The sequence below is a fragment of the Neofelis nebulosa genome, chromosome 5, assembly GCF_028018385.1.
Source record: "Neofelis nebulosa isolate mNeoNeb1 chromosome 5, mNeoNeb1.pri, whole genome shotgun sequence".
NCBI classification, from domain to species: Eukaryota; Metazoa; Chordata; class Mammalia; order Carnivora; family Felidae; genus Neofelis; species Neofelis nebulosa.
The window spans coordinates 109,980,340-110,004,139 of record NC_080786.1 but is presented as its reverse complement, the minus strand read 5'-3'; the positions used below and the strand labels follow the sequence as shown (position 1 = coordinate 110,004,139).

General features: G+C 39.9%; 1 long non-coding RNA gene and 1 other non-coding gene across 2 annotated transcripts; one reads left to right on the top strand and one right to left on the bottom strand.

Annotated features, from left to right (window-relative positions):
• The first annotated feature begins 1,362 nt into the window (after positions 1 to 1,362).
• LOC131512611 (uncharacterized) lies at positions 1,363 to 23,744 on the top strand. The gene is made up of 3 exons (XR_009262210.1): positions 1,363 to 1,688; positions 5,955 to 6,006; positions 21,432 to 23,744. It is a non-coding gene; the product is annotated as an uncharacterized LOC131512611 (long non-coding RNA).
• Positions 5,872 to 5,978, bottom strand: LOC131513274 (U6 spliceosomal RNA). Its single transcript, XR_009262501.1, has one exon. It is a non-coding gene; the product is annotated as a U6 spliceosomal RNA (small nuclear RNA).
• Positions 23,745 to 23,800: the final 56 nt, after the last annotated feature.

Below are 23,800 nucleotides of genomic sequence, written 5' to 3'. Positions count from 1 at the left end.
TTCTCAATGGTTCCTCTGAGATCAGGCCTGGATATGAGGTTTCAGATTAGAGATTTCAGATGAGACCAGTCTACTGGGTTTTTGTTTTTTCTGGTAGTGCCCTGGATTTGCCCTTGAGAGGAGGGGAGTGGCCATCTTATTTATCATCAGATGTGATGAGTAGCATAGTATCTGACACGTGGTAGAGAGAAAATAAATACTTCCTCTTTTTTTGTTGTTGTTGTTTGTTGTTGTTAAGTAGGCTCCACACCCAGTATGGAGCCCAATGCAGGGCTTGAACTCATGACCCTGAGATCAAGACCTGAGGTGAGATCAAGAGTCAGATGCTTAACTGATGACCCGCCCAGGTGTCCAAGGAAGTAATTCTCAAATTGAGTTTACTTTTACAGCTCTCTTTTTATTTATTTATTTTTTAATGTTAACTTTTTTTGAGAGACAGAGAGAGAGAGTGTGAGCAGGGGAGGGACAGAGAGAGACCAAAACACAGAGTCTGAAGCAGGCTCCAGGCTCTGAGCTGTCAGCACAGAGCCCGACGTGGGGCATGGACTCCCAAGCTGTGAGATCATGACCTGAGCCAAAGTTGGACGCTTAACCAACTGAGCCACCCAGGCGCCTCTATAGCTCTCTTTTTAATTTATATTTTCTCAGCATAGTTTATACTTCAATGTATAAATATTTTATTATTCACATGGAGTTTACACGTTTTTAGTGCAGAAATACTTTCATACTTCAGCTTTATACCAACTCTGGTTTCAGCTGCTGAATGCCCAAGTTTCAAGGTTTCGGTCTTTGTTGGATATCAGCATCCTTTGTGAAGCTTATTAAATGTGCAAGTGCCTTGGCCCCACCCCAGACTTCCTGAGTCAGAATTTCCAGGGTTTTCAGGGCTCCTGGCAGGTATATGTGAAGATGATTTTAGTGCACAGTTTTAGTCTAAATTATTTAGGAAATGCTGACTTTGGAGAGTACGTGTGGCTGGGCAGTGGCCATATGGTGGTAACAGAATGGGCTCCTGGAATACCCGGGGGGATAAGGTAGCAAACTGATGAATGCCTGCTACGAGCCAGGCACGTTGGATCCCATGTCATAGAAACCAGCTTTGAAGGAGAGATCAGGAGTCATTGAACCTGTCTTTTTTTTTTTTTTTTTTTTTTTTTGCTTTCAGGAAACACTTTTCTAGGGTCATTTTGGTTTTTAATCCTCAGGTGCATTAGTTTCCTAAGACTATGTAACAAATTTCCACAAACCCGGTGGTTGAAATCGAGAGAAATTTATTCTCTCACAGTTGTGGAGGCCAGAATTCTGAAATGAAGGTTTTGGCAGGACGATGCTTCCTCCAAAGGTTCTAGGGGAGAACAAACCCGGTGGTTGAAATCGAGAGAAATTTATTCTCTCACAGTTGTGGAGGCCAGAATTCTGAAATGAAGGTTTTGGCAGGACGATGCTTCCTCCAAAGGTTCTAGGGGAGAATCTGTCCTTGCCTGGTTCAGGTTCTGGCAGCTCCAGGCAGGCGTTCCTGGGCTGGTGGTGGCATCACTCCAGTCTCGGCCTCCATCTCACATGGCTTTCTCCTTCTGTGTGCCTCTTAAAGGACACTTGCCATTGGATTGAGGGCCCACCAGATAATCCAGCATGACTTCATCTTGAGATTCTTAACTACATGTGCAAAGACCCTTCTTCCAAATGAGGTAATGTTCACAGGTTCTGAGGGTTAGGATGTGGACATGTCTTCTTGGGAGCCACCATTTAACCTACTACACCAGGGAAAGAGGCTTTGTAATCTTTTCTCCTATCATTATTCTTTTCATAAAATGATTAAGGTGAATACTTCTTTTTGAGCAATCCTGTAGTCTCGTCTTCAGAATCTATGAGCATTTTTTATACAAAATTGACTTAATGGAGGATACATCATCTCCATTTCATTTATTAGCTGTAATACCTGGCATTGAGCAGGAGACTCATTTAACGTTGATAAACTTTAGTAGAAACGATAAAATAATTATTGATCTGTAATTTAAAAATTATTATAACGTTTGGGGCACCTGGGTGGCTCAGTCAGTTAAGCGTCTGACTCTTGGTTTCGACTGAGGTCATGATCTCATGGTTTCAGGAGTTCGAGCCTCATGTCGGGCTCTGTGCTGGCAGTGAGGAGCTTGCTTGGGATTCTCTCTCTCCACCCCTCCCCCACTCACGTTGTTTCTGTCTCTCTCAAATAAGTAAACTTAAAAAAATTATTATAATGGTTAAAAGAACTTTAATTTTTTTTGAAACTTACAGCAAAGCTTCTTTGATTATCATCAGTCATTCCATTCTCTGGTACACATGTGAAGAAATTTGCTACTCTTTACCTTGATCACACTACCTAGAGCTGCCCATGTAAAAAGCAACATGATCATAAATTACACGCCTTCATTTTTGACATCTGACCTTGTAATGATAAAATCAGGAAACCACAGACATTTGAAAGTGAAAGATCAACTCCAGGAAGTCCATGGTTTCAGACAATAAATACTGATCCACTTTGCCTAAATCCATTGCAATATAGTGTTTTAGGTCTAGATATTACTTTTTCAAGTGGCAGGATTCTGGTTATTTAATTGAAAGTAGAGATTTCAATAGCTCTGGGTACCTCTTGGTACCTGAATGCAACATATGTCTCCTATTGGAACAGCTTAGCACCTTAGGGCTTGACAACAGGGACAGATCTAAGATTCTGAAATAATATTAGATTCCTTAGCTTAGTTGATTTGTAGCATACATTTGAAATCACTGTTTATTTTCTCAATTAGTGGGGTCTTAACGCACATGGCCTTTTCTCTGTATCTGCAGCCAAACAGTCTCTCTGCAGGTCTTCAGCTTCAGGTGCTTGTGTAAGAGTGCGGGCTGCTGTCTCAGTTGTCTCTTGTGGAAGGCCTCAGGATCAGCTTCTCTGCAGGTGAACTGCTCCTTTCAGGGGCTTAGGGTTTGAGATTGAGCATTTGTCTCAGTGGGAATCTGCCCATCAAGGCCTGTCTTTCTGAAATGGCTCCGAATGATTTTTTTTACTTTGGGTATCACTTTCATTCATCTTTGAAAAGCCTTTCTCCTCCTTTTTTGCCCCAAGAAGTATTCCTTCTAAAATTACATTAAAATTGTCAAAAAATTCTCCTTTTTAGGCCCTTGCAGATATGGAAATAAGGAATGTTCATCTTCAGGATAGCAATTTTGTAGAAAATTACAAATATATCACTTCAGAAAACAAGAAAGCATTTGGGACTTTTGGGTGCTTGTACCCAGAAGATTCCTGGGTAATTTTTTTTTAAATTTTTCATGTTTATTTTTGAGATAGAGAGAGAGAGAGCATGCGCGAACATGAGAGATGGAGGGGCAGAGAGAGGAGGAGACACAGAATCTGAAGCAGGCTCCAGGCTCTGAGCTCTCAGCATAGAGCCTGACGTGGGGCTGGTACTCACAGAGTTTAAGATCATGAGCAGAGGCTCAACTGACTGAGCCACCCAGGTGCCCCACCTGGGTAATTTTTTAGATAAGTTTCTGGACTCAACACGTGGAAAACTTTAAAATTAATATACTATATTGCCATGTATAAAAAAAAAATAAACGAGACACTTCTAGGGCCTTACAAAATTATTTTTTGTATGGACTAAACAAAGCTATATTTTTAATAGTCAGCTTTTTCTAAACAGACTCTCTAAACTTAATAAAAATCTCTCCAGTTTTTTCATGTGGTGCAGTAGACAGAGAAAAAGATCTATAGGTGGAAATTTAACTTACACAGATTATTAATTTCTATGCACATTCTGATCATACACACTGATGAGGCACTTCATTGAAAGCTCAGGTTGACAGGTTCCTTTTTAAGACATTTTATTTACAAGACTGTATAAATGAGTCCATTTTTTCCCCTTCCCTCAGCTGAAGTTGTTATATCATGAACTCATGAACCTCAAGATCATGACCTGTTACCAAGGCCAAAATATTTGTTGAATTCATCTTTCTTTTTCTATTTTCCTGCCACCACCCATGTCTAGGTTTTTATGACTTCACTCCTTGATTACCACAATAGGCTTAAAAAAAATTTCATTATGGAAACGTTCAAACATGCAGAAGTAGGTAGAATAGTATATTGAAGCCCTGAGAACCTATCAGGAAGCTCCATCCATTGTAATCATTTTACCATTTGTATTTCAATCCCCTTACTTTTTTCTTGAAGATGTTAAAGCCCACCCCACTCCTCATAGAATGTCAGTATGTATTTCTAACAGATGAACAATTTGTGTCTCTCCTAGCTTTCTAATTACTCTTCCTCTAATCTTATTTTTCTCACCAATCCAACAATTTCTAACTAGTATACTCTTATGAAATCTAAGAAGCTTTCAAAGTCTCAGTGTTGCTCACTGAATCAAATGCAAACTCTTCTGATTTACAAAGCCATGTTTTCTTTAGTTTACCCCATCTGTCTGACCTTCCATTATTTCAGGCTGTCAGGTGGGTCTCCTCACTACTCAGCTGATGCCCTGTTCGTTCCTGTCTCTGCTCATGCTCTTGCCTACCCAAATTCTCTTCATCCTAGAAAGCTCTCCTCAGGTGCTACTTCTATGAAGTTATTCCCAGCTCATTCTGATTTCTCTCTGCCCTGAACCCTTGGGATTTAAACACAGTTCCTTCAACTTTAAATCTGGTATTTTTTATGGTATCTCAGTCTTAATTACTGTAATCTGGGAAGTAGGCTCTGAATTACTGAGTAGTAGCATTTGTTTTTAAAGACAACTTTATTTATTTATTTTTATTATTTATTTATTTATTTATTTTTATTAGAGAGAGTGTGTGTGCTTGAGCAGGGGAGAGGAGCAGATGGAGAGAGAGAAAAATCTTTTTTTTTAAATTTTTAAAATGTTTATTTATTTTTGAGAAAGAGAGAGAGAGTCTCCCCACAATAAGATGGGGAGACTATCCAGATGCACCTGGTCTAATCACATGAGCCCTTTAAAAGAAGAGAATTTTCTCTGGCTGGTCATAGAAGAGGAAGTCAGAGAGATTCTATTCCTGAGAAGGATTAAACCTACAATTATGGGCTTTGATGGTGGAGGAAGGGGGACCATGAGTCAAGGAGTGCAGGTAGTTTCCAGATAGCCAGAAAGAAAATGGGATCTCTGTCTGACCTGCCCAGGGAACTGAATCCTGCCAACAGGCTGAATAAGCTTGGAAGCAGATTCTTCTCCAGAACCTTCTGATTGCAGTCCTGCCCAGGCGGCTCCTGAAGTTTGGCCTTGTTATCCTCGATGCAGAGAATGTTATCCTCGATGCAGAGAATACATCCAACGCCACTTAGCTTTCTGACCTGCCAAACTGTAAGATAGTAAATGGATGTTGTTTTAAGATGCTAAGTTTGTGGTAATTTGCTATGCAAATTGTACCAGAGAAAAACTAATACAATAGATAACACAGGATTTGAGCTTATAGTGAAATTTTATGCATTTCCTGCTATTCCTTTCTCCCCAGTTTATTGAGATATAATTGACATACAACACTGTATGTAAGTTTAAGGTGTGCAGCATAGTGGCTTAACATCTATGCATTGTGAAATGGTTGCTGCGGTAAGTTTAGCTTAACATCCATCACCTCATATAGTCACAACATTTTTTTGTTTTTCCTTGTGGTGAGAACTCTTAGGATCGACTCTCTTAGTAACTTTCAGGTATAGCATACAGCAGTGTTAACTATAGACATCATGTGCATTACATTACCAGTACTTACTTCTAACTGGAAGCTTGTACTTTTGACCACCTTCATCTAATTTCTCCAACTCCCACTCTCTTCCTCTGATAAACACAAGTCTGGTCTCTTTTTCTATGAATGTTTTTTTTTTTTTCTTTTTGTTGTTGTTTTTTAAGGATTTTGTGTGTCATCCTTGTGCAGGGGTGGTACTAATGTTCTCTGTTTCATTCCAATTTTAGTATATGTGCTGCTGAAGTGAGCATCCTGCTGCCTTAGGAAGGCTCCAAATCTGTAAGTAGATAGAGGCACTCATCTTTGCACACGTGGTCATTTCATGGGCTAGCAGTGCCCTGAGTTCAGGATGCTTTGCTTTTTGTCCATCAGTTTCTGACTGCAGATAGGAAAATTTCAAGGAGAGGAAAGCCTAGTTTTCTTATTGCCTGTGTTTTCAAAAAAGGCTTTAAGAGGGTCCTTGAGCAGGGAAGTTAATTAGGATAGCTTATCTGACAAGCATTAGTGTTGGTTCACTATGCCGTCAGACTAACGATTACCTCTGGTATGAGACTGGGGCAGATTTTGTAGGGAATGTACCCCTAAACTCTGCAGCAGCCAAGATTTCAAATGGTAGAACTTACTTATAAAATAAATGCAGACACTTACTTATTACAGGAACTGGTCAACAAATAATTAATGAAGATGCTGAGGAACATGAGAACTGAAGCTACAGTTTCTTCTGTAGCCCAGTATCAGGGATGATGGGCAGGGGCTAGTTTATGGGCAGCTGTTTCCCCAGCCATGCGTGTATAACACAAATGGCTAGACATTTATTTGGGGTGCCTGTGTGTGATTCATAAAGAACTTGCTCCTTGTAAAATTTACTGCTGAATGACTCATTGTAGGATGATGATGAAGATAAGGCTTCTAATTTAGAGTTAGGCAACTATCCTTTTAAAAATCAACTTTGCGAGGTATAGTTTATATACAATAAAAGGTATACACTTTAAGTGTATGGTTCAATGAATGCGTACACCCATATAACCATCACCAGAGTCAAGATGTAGCACATTTTTATCACACATGTAATGTAGTTTCCTTATACACACCCCTTTGCAGGCAATCCCTCTTTCCACTCACTGTTCCAGGCAACCACTGATCTGATTTCTATCACTATAGATTAGTTTGCCTCTCTTGCACGCCATATAAATGGAACCGTACAGACTGTGTTCTTTTGCATTCAGATTCTTTCACTCAGCATGATGTTTTTGAGATTCGTCCACATGGTTGCATTTACTAGTAGTTATATTTTTATTGCTAGGTAGTATTTTATTGTGTTCATAGCACAATTTGTTAGCCATTCAACAATGGCTATTGGTGGACATTGGGGTTGTTCCAATTCTTGACTCTTTATAAATAAAGTTGCTATGAGCAGTTTTTGTGTGGAGATAGAGTTTTGTTTCATATGGAGACTAGGCATGGAGTCGCTGGTCCATATGATAAGCATACGTTTAACTTTAAAAGAAACTGTCAAGCTGGTTTCCAAAGTGGTTGTATCAATTTTCACCTTCAGTAGCAATGTGGAGGAGACCTCACTATTGTCTATCTTCCTCAATGCTTGCTATTGTCAGTTTTTTTAAGTGCTAGCCTCTCTTCCTTTCTTTCTTTCTTAGTTTATTCTTGAGAGAGAGTGAGAGACAGAATGAGAGTGGGGGGACGGGCAAAGAGAGAGGGAGACACAGAATCAGAAGCAGACTCCAGGCTCTGAGCTTTCAGCACAGAGCCCAATGCAGGGCTTGAACTCACAAACCAAAAGATCATGACCTGAGCCAAAGTTGGACCCTTAACTGACTGAGCCACTCAGGTGCCCCTATATGCTACCCTTTCTAATGGTATCTTATTGTAGCTTTGATTTGCAATTCCATGGTAACTAATGATGCTGAACATTTCTTCTTGTACCTTTTAGCCATTCATATACCTTCTTTGGTGCAGTGTCATTCAAGTCTTCTGCCCATTAAAAAATAGATTTTCTGTATTATTATTATTGAGTTGTAAAAGCTTTAAAATATATTCTAGCTCTGAGTCCATTGTCAGATAAACATGTTACAAAAACTTCTCCCAGTCTGTGGTTTGTCTTTTTGTCATTTCTGTAAACAAGTCTATTTAGCTCCATTTTCATCTTTACTTTCTAAATCTCTAATTACATATATTTTGACCATTTTCTATTTTCCTATAGGTCTTTTTGGATGTGTTTGCTTATCTTCAATCTATTTTCTCTCTATTCATTAGTTTGGATAATTTCTATAGATCTGTCTTCCTATGTTCAAGTTCATCAGGGACATTTTTCTTCCATGTCTGATGTGCCATTATTTTTTTTTTTTGTCATTGTACTTTTCAGTCTAGATTTTCAATTTAGTTCTTTTTACAGTTTACATTTCCCTGCTGAGATTCCCTATATTTTTATTCATTAAGTTCATATTTTTTTAAATTCTTTGAACACACACAGTTTAATTATTTGAACCATATTTATAGCAGCTGCTTTAAAGCCCTTGTCTTCTAAGTACCTCATCTTAGTAATGTTGGGACTGGTGCTTTTCCCTTGACTATGGGTCATGTTTGCCTAGTAATTTTTCTTATTGTGTACTAGACATTAATTGATGCATTGTATAGGTTCTAGACTTTTGTTATTTTTCTTTGAGAAGCGTTACATTTTCTTCTGTTAGGCAGCTCATTTACTGATTGATTACCTTGTGCTTCTGTTGGCTTGACTTTATGCTTTGCTAGGGTACATCTTTGGAAAGCTCAATATATTTCCCAACACCCTCTATCTTGGCAGGTCTCAACCTCTGACTTCAGTTTTTACTGCAGATCTTTTAAACGTTTAGTTTTAGACTTTGTTAGGGTGGGCCTGAAATGGACCTTACCCTAGAGGATGGTTCTAATTTTTTCTTGTATCTCAGATAGATGTATGGTATAATAAATTGATAACAAGGTCTTGTCACTCTGGCTTGGCCAGAACTTCCCTGTCTACTAGCACTGTTTGGTTAGTATCTCTATCCTACTCTTGTCTCTGTGGTAATCGCTCTCCAAAGTTACTGTAAGCCTTAGGGAGTCTGGCCATAGGCATGTGCATCTTAGCCTTGAGCCAGGGATTTACTGGGCAACTTCTGCACAACTTCTGAGCTTCTCCCTTCTCTTTACCTTTGATACCCCTCCTTTAACTTTCTGGTGCCTTGCCCTACAGATTATTACTGCTTTGGTTTCCCTGCACTCTGATCTCTGCCTCTTCAGCTCAGCAGGACAACTGTGCTCTGCTTGGATTCTAGCTTGCTATGTTGTGGTTGGATAACTGTGCCCAGGTAGAGATCCAGGGAAATCATGGAGCTTACCTTATGAGTTTCTCCTCTGTCAGGGGTCATAGTGTTGTGTTTCCTGTTGTCCAATGCTTAAAACAATTGCCTCATAAATTGTCTCCAATTTTGTTAGTTATGGCAGAAGGCTCAGCTCAATACCAGTTGTTCCATCACATGTGAAAGATTGCATGATATGTTTTTTTTTTTAATTAAAAAAAATTTTAATGTTTATTTTTAAGAGAAAGGGGGGATGGTGGCGAGAATCCAAAGCGGGCTCTGTGCTGAGATCAAAGAGTCCAATGCAGGGCTTGAACTCATGAACTGTGAGACCTCAGTTGAAGTCACATGCTCAATCAACTGAGCCACCCAGACACCCCTAACATGATATGATTTTAAGGATTAAATTAAGTAAACAGATATGGATTTAGCAAGGAGGAGCCTCAAAGTTTCTTTTTGGGCTGAAAAAACATTTTTAGTCCACATGAGTCCCATCTTATGGTTTAGGACTCTGGTCCCATTCATAGGCAGTTAATTTGGTGAGGTGGAGTGTAGTTCCTCTATGTTCTTTCTAAAAATCAAGTCTAACAGCCATCTCTTCTCTCTAATAAAGAGTGTTTACAAATAAAGAGTAGTAGTAATAATAATAACTTACTATTATTGAATACTTAATATTCTAGATGCTGTTCTTAACACTTTATTTTTTGTTAAGAAAAAAATTTTTAAGTTTATTTATTCACGTTGAGGAGAGAGAGAGAGAGAGCAGTGAAGCAGGGGACAGAGAGAAAGGGAGAGAGAATCCCAAACAGGATCTGCACTGTCAGTGCAAAGCCCGATGTAGGGCTTGAACCCACAAACCGTGAGATCATGACCTGAGCCGAAGTTGGACACTTAATTGACTGAGCCACCCAGGTGCCCCCTTGGGTTTAGCTTTAATATCACCACTTCAGGGAAGTTTGTTGTATGCTTTCATAATATGTTGCCCTTTATTTTTTTCTATCACATCTGTAACTGAATTTACAGAAATATTTATTTAACAGATATCTTTTCCACTGTGCTGCAGCCCCCATGGGGCCCATTTCCCACCATGCATCTAACATGTAATGGTTTCTGGCATGAAGTATGTGCTATTTGTTGAAAATGTGTATTCGTTGAATGAATGAATGCATATACAAGAGTAAGTAGGTTTCCCTTCTCATTTTGCTATTCTGAGAAATTCATTCTTTTTGGTGTCTAGGTCTAGGAATTTTTTACAAAAGTAAAGAGTCATGTAACTACCCCAATAGTCAAGATATAGAACAATTTTATCTGTTCCCTGTCCACTCCCCCCACAAATTTGTAGTCAAATTCTACTCTCAATCTTTGACTTCTGGCAACTACTGAGAATTGAGTATCTTACATTACCCTGGGCTCTTCTTTTCTTTTCCATCCTACCTTGTTTATATTTCAGTTGTCTTTCTGCTCAGTAGCGCTCCTGTGTACTTTATCAGAGAAATGAAATTGAGTTTAGACAGATGCCTCACATGGAATTTATGCCCCATGGAATCATTTCAGTAAATAACTTGACTACTTTTAAGAGTCAAAATGAAATAAAGAAGTCTTTTTAAAAGTTAAAAAAAGAATAAAAGAGTGGGGTACCTGGGTGACTCAGTAGATTAAGCTTCTGACCCTTGATTTCGGCTCAGGTCATGATTCCAGGGTCGTGGGATCAAGCCTCGTGTTGGGCTCCGTGCTGAGTATAGAGTCTGCTTAAGTTTCTCTCTCTCTCTCTGCCCCTGTCCCCTGCTTGCACACACACTCTCTCTAAAAAAAAAAAAAAAAAATAAGTAAAAAAAGAATAAAAAGAGAGACAGTAGGTCAGTTGGATTTTTGTCAGTAGCCTATTATTGCTACTCTCTTAGTAGCTCTTAACATGTGTATGCGTCTCTATTTCGCTATCCCTGCTTTAATTCAGCCTTCATGATCTTGTCTAGATCATTGCAATGGCCTCCACACTGATTTCCATACCTCTGATGCTTCTTTGCTTATATTTCATCTCTACATTTCACCCAGAGAGAACTTTCTAAGACTCCAACACTTACCGCTCTTCAGTGGGACCCTATTGAGCCTCAGGACCTTGGCATGCCATTCAGAGCTCTTCATGAGGCCCCTGCTTACTTCTTCAGAGTCATCCTTATGGGGTCTTGTTCCTTGCACTCTGCGATGTTCCAGTTGTCCCAAAATTTGACATTTTATGAATGTGCCATATATTTTGTCTTTATGCTTTTGTTCATGTTGCCCTGAAAGCCTTTCTTCACTTCATCTGCTATGTGAACACCTACTAATTATTGAAGACTATATATTGAAGGCTGTCTCTTACTTTCCCAAAGACCACTGGACTATTCCCTTTTTTGTCTCCATAGTTACCTACCACCCATCTGCCATAACACCCATAGTCCCTTATTGCACACCAATGCTCACATACTTGTCTCCACTTACTAGAAACACAGCTCTTTGAGGCCAAGTCTGTCTCTTATTCACCTTTGAATTCTCAGTGCCTAACATAGTGCTGACCATATTGTAGGTGCTCAATATACATTTGCTGAATGCATCAATGAAGAAAGTTTTTACTATATTATTCCCTGAGCACTTTAATAATTTATACAAATCCATTCTCCATTTATCTTTTTTGATGTTTTAGAAAAATTTTGATCAACTACTCTCCCATTTTCATGAGAAGCTGATGATTCTATTTTGTGTGGTCACTTGAAGTTCTCTCCAACCTTTTATCAGTCACTACACATCTGTATCTGTATGACCTGGTTAGTTGGCTTTATTTCAACTGGGCTTACCCAGGGCTGTCTGCTTGCGTATAGAAACTCAACTTACAACTATGGAAGTAAAAAAGGGAAAACCAGGGGATGTTGAAAGTGAACATGAATTTCCCATTAGTGGCTAACTGGCTTTGAACTTCCTCTCTATTGAGGCTCAGAGTAAAGTCAAAGCTATCGTTATGTGTTCAGGTTTGGACTGGCTACAGGTCACACTGTTAGCTATTTATCAGTTGTGCTCAGTGTCCTATTAACTTTATGGACTTTCACCCCAGGGATCTTAGTCCCAAGGTGTTTGGGTGCAGCATATTTGCCATTAAAGTGGAGATATAGTCCTCTGTGGAAATGAAGACATTAAATCCTCTAAAAATAACTGTTCGACTAATCCTGTCATTTCATTGTAAAAAAGCAAACACTAACATAGGATATGATTCTTATTAATAAAGCAATCATATTTGTAATCAGCCAGCTCTTGTTCAGAGTGAAAGAAGGTGGGAGAAGGGAGGAAATTGTTTTCATCTCCGTAGGACCAGGATTAGGGTCTAAGTGGGAATCTGCCTCCTCTCAGTTGATTTGCCTGAAAGTGTAATCTTGGAGCTCTCTGAAAGGAAACTGTCATCTTTTAGGACAATTCTATATTCTAGGAAAGATCTAAGTTGGAAAGAAGGTATTTAGCACCCTGATTTCAGATTTTCATGTTACTAATTTAGGCCATAGCGATGTTTCTCAAATCTGCATTTTCACTAGGATTACAAGTCAGCTTGTTAAAACAAACATCCCTGGTTTCTACTCCTGGATATCCTGGCTCAGTAAACTTGGGACGGAACTTGGGAAGGTGTATTTTTAACAATCTCTCTGGGTTATTTTGATGCACAAAGAAGGAAAATTCTCTTTTCTTGGATTGTTGGAGCAGAAAAGGACAATGGGATCATTCTGGAAGGAGTCCCTGGGATTCTGAGTTTGTTGACACACCAAAGTACCTGCGTAAAAACAGTCCAAAAAAACTGGGACCATCTGTCTCAAACCTCATTTTTGATGTCTGGATGTCCATTTGATCTTATGGAAAACACTCATGAGCCAAAAGCATAGGTGGAACCCGAGAAGGAGTCAGGCTTAGGAAAAGCATAAGGAGTGGGCTGGAAACTGTACTGTTAAATTCTGCTGGGATACAGATTCCACTGAACTGAGTGTGTGGAGCACCACAGACGCACTGGGGAGTGCATTAGTGCAGTAATCAATGCAGTGTATGATTGCAGCCTTCTGCTATGACTTACGTCCTGGCTGTAAGGGTAGGGCCAGTCTAAAGTCTGGACGTGTTTCACTTGTGGTTGTACAAAGGGGGCAGAGTGGAGAGAAAAGATGCACAGCTGCCTGAAGAGGTGGACAGATATGTGGAATCCTGTCTCTTAATCTGCTTTCTGCTATGAGTTGAATTCCCAAAGGCTAGTTCAGTTCTCCAGGTTTGGTTCAGGTCTCTAAAAGGTAGTCTTGGTCTCAATGTCTGCAGCATCTTTCTGCTGAAGGAGCTCTGGAATTAGGGGTGTCTGGTGGAGGAGGGGAGAAGTGATGGTAGCTGAGGATTCTCACTGAAGTTTCATTGAATAATAGCTAACTTATGTAATATGGCTGAGAAGCATGAAATTTTTAGAGAGACCTTTAAAACAACCATTTCCCAGGTACTGTTTTGATCTTGGGATATTCGGGGGCGAGGGAAGCACACCTAAACCCTGGGGCGGACTGCAGAAATGCCTCAGCATAGTGTTATCTGTTACAAGGATGGGGGATTGCTGTGGTTTGTTTTTGAATAAAAGAGTTCCTGAAACCGACAAGAGTAATTTCATGTCATTTCTAGGGCTGAGGGAATTAGCAAAAATTGTATTTTTTTTTTTTTTTTATTTTTTTTAAATTTTTTTTTTTTAATGTTTTTTATTTATTTTTGGGACAGAGAGAGACAGAGCATGAACGGGGGAGGGGCAGAGAGAGAGGGAGACACAGAATCGGAAACAGGCTCCAGGCTCCGAGCCATCAGCCCAGAGCCTGACGCGGGGCTCGAACTCACGGACCGCGAGATCGTGACCCGGCTGAAGTCGGACGCTTAACCGACTGCGCCACCCAGGCGCCCCTTGTATTATTTTTAAATAATCAGACATAGTTACCTTTAGTTTGGAAAATTAGAACAGTATGCTGAAAACCAAGGATTTATGGAATACAAGGAGAAAGGAGCCTTAGAAGCATTGGGGCACATTTATCATTCTCTTTCAAGTGGTTATATGGTTTTATATCGCTAGATCAGGATAATCCAGTGCTACTTTTCCCTAATACGTCACTGAACTTCATATGTAAAGGGGGTGTGAGAGGACCTCTGACCTGTCCCTTGTCTCTCTAGAGTTCAGTACTCTAAATCCTGCTATCACCAAGCTCAGAAAGTTTTACTCAAAGTTTTTGGCTAAAGAATCACTTGGGTAGAACCTAGAGTCTCACAGCCTCTCTTTTCTGCTAAACAGCCTTGACAGTGGAACCATTCACACAGTACAGGGAGAATGTCCTAGTTGTTTGACTTTGAGTATGCTATTCAATCCTTTGTGTTCTCCCCTGTAAAATGTTATCACCCATAAGTTGCATGGATTGAATGGTAATGCATATGTAAAGTATCTGGTATACAATAGACGCAATAAATTATATACTTTTGCTGGGGTAGATAATATTTTCAGGATGACATCACAATTACTGTCCATTACTGATTGGACTCTCCCAAAGTAGGACAGACATGAGATTTAATAGGAGACAGTGAGGAGGAAAAACAAATCTAATTTGGAGGAGTAGGTTAAGTTGAGCCTGTCAAAAGCAAACAACCTGAGGCATTTCTCTTCATAGACTCCTGCCTGTCTGTACTTTGGCAAAAGCATGTGTGGGCAAATATCTTATTTGACATTGTGCTAAAAAGGCTGAGCTTCAATGACAATGCTTGCGTCTCTAGCAAACACTCTCTAAAGGATAAGTTCCTATGCAAATACAAATTTTTATGTTTCTGCAAATAGATTTTAGTATGTATGTCTTACTTGCTTTGTTTCCTTCACACCACTCTGTGGGAGGCTATTGTCTCCTGAGCCTTCATCCTGACTCTAACTTTCACCCTTTGGCTTCTGGCCCCAGTGTTTTCCACAACGTGGCCAGTGCCTCCCTTACTCTCTCCAACCCCCCAAACTCCCGTCCTATGTACATTTTATTGGAATGATACCCAAAGTTGGTAACTTCTCTCACTCACTATAATGATAACAATGATACTTACATAAACCCTTTTTGTTTTGCAAACTGATTTCAGGAGCATGGCACAACTTATTTCTCCTAATAACTGTGCATGGTAGGTTATCTTGATTCTGATAATGAAGAAATTGAGGTGGGGAGAGGTGGCAAAACAAATAATGTCAGTCGTGACATGGTTCATCTTATCTTTCATTAATCCTCTGCCTGAACTATCATACAACATCTTCTTTGCAGAGAAAAGTCTTTTGTTGACCAGTGAGTCCTATAATTTGCATTTTAAAAGTCCTGATTCTAGGCATTGTTTCAACTAGGGCAGTACTTTTCTGGAGTCTCCTGTGTTGTTGTACGTACATTGACTACCTCTACGTTAGGATGGTCAGAAAAGGGAAATCGTCTTTGTAAAAAACTTAAGAAATTGCTGAGTGTCAGAAAAAAGGAGAAGGAAATACATTATTTAATACAGAAGAGAGAACATTTGAGTTACTAACACAAAACATGATTTGGATAATTATGAGTCTCGGATTCACATGAGTCTACAGTCTTACCAGTGAGATTCCCTGAAGGCTACTCCAAAACCTTGCTAAGGAACTCGTGGAAAAAAATGGCTGAAAAAAACCAGGCTATTCTGCCAGTGCCCTGTTGTGGTTGTGAGACAAATTTTATGTAAAAAAGTGCTATTTAAAGTGTGAGCTGTAGTTTTCTGCAGCTGGTTTTACTTAATTCTACAAAAAGAACACTGGACATTAGTTGAAACTTACGGAACTGTTGCTTCAGCCACATAATTATTTAAATTTCACAACATTCCTGAAAGACCAGTAAATATTTTTTCTTTTTTTGTCACAGGAGAAGCCCACATATGAATAATAAATAATAATAATAATAAATATGGTACTTTAGAAAGTTTTTTTACGTCTTCCTGATAGTATCTGCTACAACTCAAATTCATTTTTTGTATGAATAGAATTGGCTTTGGAGGTAGTGAAGGAAAAAGCAGGCCCCATCGTGCCTTATGATTATTTTGCAAGTTAAATCATTACTCTAGTTTTGGTTGGTGACCGAATGGCAGATGCTTTTATCTGAAGGGTAAGAGGCTATGGTTGTCAATGGAGAAATAGAAAAACTTGGCACTCAATGTATTGTTTTTATATTCTTTGTTTTCGTATCTCTGATGTGTATATGCCTTCCCACACAGATTCACGTATACTTTATACATACCCATTATTGACTTTTAAGTAATAAGATTTTCTTTTTTGACAAACACACCTGAACTTGTATATCCAAACGCAGCTCTTTCCCTTCAAAAGGGAAGCATGTTTCTACATTATTGCTATTTTTAACCTTTTGAGATTTCACTATTTTAGAACATTTTGTTTTTTAGTACCTTCAAGGGTGTTAACATTTGCTCCTTAGGGGCACCTGGGTAGCTCAGTCAGCTGATTGTCTGACTTTGGCTCAGGTCATGATCTCATGGTTTGTGAGTTCAAGCACCGCATTGGGCTCTGTGCTGACAGCTCAGAGCCTGGAGCCTGTTTCAGATTCTATGTCTCCCTCTCTCACTGCCCCTCCCCCACTCACTTAAAAAAATACTTAAAATAAAACATGAAAAACAAAAAACGTTTGCTCCTTAGAGTGGAGTTGGTTTTGGAAAGAGCTTAAAGTCATTTGAAGCCAAGTGAGGCAGATGACCAGGCTGAGTAACATAAATTGTGGTAAAATATGAGCTGAGAATATGAGCCATCCTGCTAGAGGAGTTCCAATTTCTGATTGTTTTAATCTCTTTTATAAAGAGCTTTTTATAAAGAAAAACAATTTTCTAATCTCAGAGCTTCCCTTTTGCAGAGTCAAAATGTCAAGGATCTGCCTGATTGAGTTTGTCCTAACCTTACAGACTTATTTCCCATGACACTGCCATTAACTGTGGTTAACGTGAACTACATGACCTTCCCTGAATACTTACCAGCTCTGTGCCTTTGCCCATGTTGTTCCTTATGAAGTAGGATTTCCTCCTTATTCTCACTGATTTGTATTTATTACTCCTTCATTTCAGAGAGGTTTTAATATGGCCCTCTTCTTTCCCGCTTAATTCTTACTCATTTTTAACAATCTACATAATGACAGTTCCTATATCTTCCCAACTGGAAATTAATCTCTCTGAGACTCCTGAGTATTCTGTGTTGCCTTCTGTTTTGTAGTATAGCTGTTAGATTCTAAGCATTTTCTTTAAGTCCCTTCAGTTTCGTAGGACTAGCATTTAGCCCAGTTTCTTCTCCTGTTGAATGGGCATAATAATAACAGACCTATATTCTTCTTCTTACCAATCCTCTGCAATTCATTTTTATTCACTCATTTAAAAATAATTTATAGATCAACAACAATATAGTTGTGCAAGCAATGAGTATCTAAAAATCAATGCAATGAATATCTTGTTCTGGGGAGTTCATAGCTTACTAGAGGAGCCAGTGACATAATGAAGTTATTGCAAAACAGTGCAACAAGTGCTACTGTAGAAATAAGTACAAGGTTAAATTGCGAGTCAGAGGAGAGAGTAATCAATTCTGCCATTGGGTGGGGGGTGGGGGGAGAGTTCCACAGAACAGAAGACACTAGAGCTGGTTCTCAAAGGACAAATAAGTGTCACCAGGTGGACAAAGATCAAAAGGGCATTCAAGAGAGGAAAACACATAGAAAGGCATCAATATATAAGAAAGTATTATATCTTCGGTCAACTGCAACAATTTGAAATCAGGAGGGTAAGAAATGAGATTGGAGAGAAGTGAAGAGCGATGTTGGAGAGCCCTGCGTGCTATGCAAGGGAGTCCGGACTTTGTGTGGTTGAAAGGGAACCACCAAAGAGGTAAAAGATTGGGTTGTAATTTAGGAAGGTCTTGAGCAGTGGGGACTGATACTAAGATCCAGTGGAACAATACATGCTCTGGAATAAAATATGATGTACTTTACCAAGATGAAGAATTATTAATAACTGGTGGTGGGCTCTGTGATGTAAAACAGCACACATATTACCTAAAAGAAAATATGTCAGCAATGTCTGCCAGATAAAGACATATATTTTCTCCAGTGTATCAAAAAAATATGTGACTTTGATAGAAAGACTTAAAGAAATGAACCTTCAAAGTAACTTGATTATTTTCCGTTAAATCTTAAATCCAGGCCCAGTGATCCTGAAACACTGAACTTGGTGGAAGTGGTGTCAGTGAGGTGGAGAGAAGTGGCGACAAAGACTGAGAGGAAGGTCGTGATATTAGTATAGGACTGTCACAGATCCATGCCCTATGCTCTGTAGTTGTCTCAATAGCCAGTAGGCCTTTGCTACCTAACACCCTGTGAGAAAAGGGCAGGGCTGCCTTTATTCTCTCCCTCAGGGGCATTAAGGAAAAGCACTGCCTGAAGTCTTCCTCCATAATCCTTCTAGGTCAAAGAGGGCCACATATAATGGTTTCAAAATAGGTATTGCTTTGTTAATTTCCCACAAAAAGGGAGATCTGGAGGAGCATAGGTGAGTTGCTTGCATATGACAACATCATTAGCAAGAACATGCCATTTCCTCATGGTTTCATGCACATATTACTCCAGGAAAACTGGCCCCTCATTGCTCTAACTCAGAACAACCGCTGATCACACCTTTGGATAGTATGGGTTCATCAGGTTGTCAAACACTGAAAGAGAGAAAGATACGAACAAAAGACAGAGATATAAAACAGAATTTTGAGCAACTGACTTGCAAGAGTTTGAGACCTGGAATGGGTGGAACTGAGACTGGAGAAAGAGGCAAGAGCTGGGTCTTGGAGCATCTTGAATCCTGTTCAAAGGAGCTCATATGTAGGAGAGAGGGATCCCCAGAAATAACTCAGGGAAGAGCCAGGATCAGGTTGTAATTTAGAAAGACCTGAAGGCTGTGTGGAGGGTGGGTTGTGGTCCATAGCAAGCCTAGGGGAGGGTAAGATTTGAATTTCCTGTTTGCCCAGCAAGAGCGTATGGAATCTGATAAGGGTGTTCACATTATACCGCTCTCTGGGTCCAGAAAAACAACCCAGGGATTGCACTGTTAGCAAGGTGCCAGGTCTTCATTCCCTCTCATCTTTTACTAGATATGAGCCTTCTTCATACCAACCTCTCAGCTCTAGGCTGAGAATCATTGGTTCTTATCCCAGATGGGAGGAGTCGAGAACAGGCAGTTTCAGTGGAACTCCATTAATCACCAAGGAGAGGCAGCCGGTTATAAAACCCACACCCCACGCAGAACCAAGTGTGGGCTGGGTACATTGAAAAGTGTGGCTGAACTGCAACCAACACCTCACTCTAATTTTGCCCTCCCTACCCTTGGGTGAAAATGAGTCAAACCAGGGAGTACTCAGGCAATGTTGGAGCAGTCTCGTTCTTTAAAAAGAAGGAGGCACCATGATCATTATTAGGGAGAAAGGAAGATTTCCAGGGAGTTTGGAATTTTCTGATTTTTCTATTTTTTTCAAAGTTATTTTTCCTTTTTTTTTTTTTTGTTAAAGTTTATTTATTTTTGAGAGAGAGTGTGTGAGCTGGGGAGGGGCAGAGAGAGGAGGACAGAGGGTCTGAAGCAGGCTCGAACTCACAAACTATGAGATCATAACCTGGGTCAAAGTTGGATGTTCAACCAACTGAGCCATCCAGGTGCCCCTATTTTTCCTATTTAGATGACTCCATTCTTTAGCTTTCTCCCTAATCTCGTTCTCTCCATAATACACTTTGTCCTTCAGGAAACCTACCACTGTGTTGAATACTTCATAGATCCTCAAACCTTGTCAATGAACTTGTTTTATTTTAAAAGCTTAAATCGGAATGAGGAAGCAAGATTTAGATGGAGTAGATTTATTGATTCCTGGGGGTAGGGAAACCATTCATTGATGTTGCTGTTGTCACTGACTTTTTGGCCCAAAGGGCATCTTAAAGACTCTGTGGCTGTAACATGAGTCCACCCTATGACTCCAAGCGGCAGTTACCCCACCTGCAGAGCATGGGGAACTCACTGCTCTCTCAGGCAGTTCTTCTGACAGAACTGAAATGTGCTTTCAGTAATAGGTCACCCACTACTCAGAGTTGCACTGTCCTACGCAGAACAACTTTTACCCTTTTCTTGTAGGAGACAAGGGGGACAAACTAGCCTAAAATCACCAGCAGAAGCAACCCTTGCCTCTGGCAAATGCCAGGGCCATTGCCTTTGTTTTGCAGTAATCCCTCCTAGGTTGAATTTGTTGCCCTCTGCAAACAGTGCTTTGCCTCCTCTCTGCCTCCCTTTATCTTCCCCTTTAACCCACTCTTCTGATATGTAAAATATGCAGAATGTGATCTTTGCCAACAGCAGCATAAATTCTAGGGTCTTAAGCCATTCCCGATACAGAGTACCATACACAGTCCTACCTTGAGTTTTGCATTAAGGACTGAGCTTTTATGAATTGAACTTTGGAGTAATTTTTTTTTTTTTTTTTTTTTTTTTTTTTCTGGTAAGATGTTGTAGCTTTGCTGAGAAGGATCTGGTGGAGGGGGAAGATCCAGGCCTCCTGAATATTCTGGCAACATGACATCTCCAGAATCTTTTACAGTCCCTTTTCAGACCTTTAGGACTTAGTCCCCTTGCTCCTAAGATGATTGATTGTCCAAACTACCTTAAAAGAACAGACTGGTCACAATTCAAGATGAAGTTTTGAAACATTACCTCTCTTTGTGACATATCTTCCCCCCTTTCTAATATAAGTAAGTGAGTGGGTGGATGTGTGTAGCAAAATATAGGAGGAAAAGGTGGGCTAGGTGGATGGAATTGTTTCTTAATGTGGCTGGGTCTCAGCTTTTAATGGTTGTTTTGTTTCAACACGTCTAGCCCTCTTTTTGACCAATTCCTTCCCCACGTCTTCACCCTAAACCCCCAGAAACCACAACTGCAGTCAAATAATTAAACACATGAAACAAAGAAAACTGCCTTGGTGTGAACATTCCTCTCTGGTCACGCCAACCCTGTGAGAGACGCTTCCCTCGTAAACGGTAACAGGCAGAATCTCTCGAGTGAGCCAGGCACACAACAGACTCTGCACCCTCAAGGCAGAAAGGGAGGGGAAAAGCCAGAGATTCTGGAAGGTTTTGGGCCTGTTGGTACTTGGAAACTAGGGGGAAGGTGGGGCAAAGGCACTCCCAAGAATCCTGGCAGATTTGCAAGGGAGAGGAAGAAAAACCTCCCATGTTTGCAGACATTAGACTACTTGTTCATTTGACAAAATGTGTGACTTTGTTGGTTTCTCCTGTTATTTTCTCCTAGCTCCTGGCTAAGCAAGGGTAAGAGAAATCTGGGATTGCATGATAATGGATGAGCCAGAGGTAAGCAAGGTTCAATAAGAACTTTGAACAAGACCCTTAAAATGTACTCTGTCTCAGAATTCTAAAGCTCCATCTAAACTCTAACTGAAGGGTTCAGTTCTAAAATGATAGTTAGGCATTTTGCAAATTTCCCATCCTTATAGTCCCAGCATGGGGTGGCAAGGTTAGTGGTGAGTCCTAAACTCATCTGAAAATCTTTTAGAAAATACTGGTACCTGGGACTCATCCAAGACCTATTAAATCAGAAATACTATGAGTTGGGGTATTGATACCTCTGTAAAAGTTCCCAATGAATTTAAAAAGGAGCTAGGGTTGAGAACCACTGCATTATTGGAGCTGGTGTATCAACACGAATTTCCAGAGGTTTACTCAATATTAACATTGTGTTAGGACTACAGAGGAAGCGGTGATGTGGACCCCCAGTGAGAGGAACTGACAATAGCTGTTAGTCGGAAGAGGGCTCAGTCTGGGGATGGAGGAAAACCAGGAAAGGACAGTGTCTGGGAAGGTAAAGGAAGATGGCACTTCAAGGAGTTTTGTCTGGTGAACAGGGTCCAGTACTGCAGAGCAGTCCCATAATACAATGACTTCAAGTGTCTTTCATATTGAGTGACGGGAAGATTGTTGATCACTTTGGTGAGATCAGCTGCAGTGACAGTTCAGTTGGCTGAGTAGATAAGGAAATGAAGACAAATGAGAACTGAAATCTTAAGAATTCTGGCTGTGAAGTGACAGTCTTAAAAGAGATATAGGGTGTAGGAGGTTTTTTTTTTCCAGTGGTTTTTTTTTTAAATTTTATTTATTTATTTTAAGAGAGAGACAGAGGGAGAAAGAGGGGTAGAGAGAGAGGAGAGAGAAAATCTCAAGTGAGCTCTATGCTGACAGTGGGGCTCAATCTCACTTGAGATCATGACTTCAGCCAGATCAAATCAAGAGTCGGACACTTAACCAACTGAGCCACCCAGGAGCCCTCCTTCCAGTTTTATTGTGATATAATTGACATATAACATCATATTGGTTTAGGATGTACAACACAATGATTTGATATATGTATGTATTGCAAATTATTACTACAATAAGTTTAACATCCAACACCTTGCACTTTTTTTTCTTGTGAAGGGAACTTTCAAGATCTAGTTTCTTAGCAACTTTCAAATATAAAATAGAGTATTGTTAGCTATAGTCACCATACTGTACATTATCCCCAGAACTTATTTATAACTAGAAGTTTTGAACCCTTTCACCCATTTCCTCTACCTCCATGTCTTACCCTTGGGAACCACCAACCTGTTCTCTATCTGTGAGTTTTTTTTTTTTTGATTCCACATATATGTGAGATCATAAAGCATTTGTTTTCTCTGTGTGACTTATTTCATTTAACAATGCCCTCAGTTTTCATCCATATTGTAGCAAATGGCAGGATTTTCTTCTACTTTTTTTTTTAGGATTTGCTTCTTTTTTATGGCTAAATAATATTCCTCTGTGTGTGTGTGTGCGTGTGTGTGTGTGTGTTGCATTTTGAGTTTTTTAAAATTAGAGAATGAGTGAGATTTGAGTACACATACTTGCTAAAGGAAGGGGAGTGGATGAAGATGTAGGGGAGAGAGGGAATAATGGATGAAACATGGTTCCTTCAAAATGCAGAAGCATCAGAATCTAGAGTGTTGTTTGAAGTGTTTAGAGAAGAGAGAAGAGACTCTGCTGTCACTAAAATGGAGAGGAAGACTGAATTGCTGGAGTGGATGCAGATAAATGTTTAGGCACAGGTGTGCATGGGAATGTGGGGTGTTTCCTTGATGGTCTCTAATTCACTTTGACATGGAAGAAAGGTTGGTGGCAGGGTTTCTTAGTAATCTGTTCCCCTCTGAGGCCTCTGAAACTGTTGAGATAGGGTGACAGCTGGATTTGAGCACATCCTCATTTCTCACTCCCGTCACTCCCAACACATGAAATAGTGTGTGTGTGTGTGTGTGTGTGTGTGTGTGGTATGCACTGTCTCTAGAGGGAACAGAGTTGGAGGCAGTGTGGGAGACACTTACCTTCTTTGGGACCATTGTGTCTTCCATCTCTTCATTGTTCCTTCTTTCCTTGCATTGTCAGAATATCAGCCTTCAACTGGCCACCATTGCTGCTTTCATCACGTATTCTTTTGTATTTTTGTTATGAATGCAAAATGTCTGATAGGTCATCAATATCACTAGTTATTTTCTTTCCACAAGGCTGACTGGTCAATAGGGTATGTTGGAGGTCACGATACACTGTTAGACATGTTTCTAGCCTTCTCAAAAACAGAGGCCCAAATTATATGGC